Below are 246 nucleotides of genomic sequence, written 5' to 3' on the forward strand. Positions count from 1 at the left end.
TACATTTGATTATGCTGTGTGCTCTTCTGGTTTTTTATGTCTGTTGTATTTGGATGTTGGAAACTCTATGCTGTGTTTTCTTTTTTCTTTTTTTTTTTTTGAGACAGAGTCTTGCTCTGTTGCCCAGGCTGAAGTGCAGTGGCACGATCTCGGCTCACTGCAACCTCTGTCTCCCAGGTTCAAGCGACCTCTGTCTCCCAGGTTCAAGCGATCCTTCTGCCTCAGCCCCCCTAGTTGCTGGGATTA

This window comes from Mandrillus leucophaeus, unplaced genomic scaffold (assembly GCF_000951045.1).
Source record: "Mandrillus leucophaeus isolate KB7577 unplaced genomic scaffold, Mleu.le_1.0 Scaffold5, whole genome shotgun sequence".
Lineage (NCBI taxonomy): Eukaryota > Metazoa > Chordata > Mammalia > Primates > Cercopithecidae > Mandrillus > Mandrillus leucophaeus.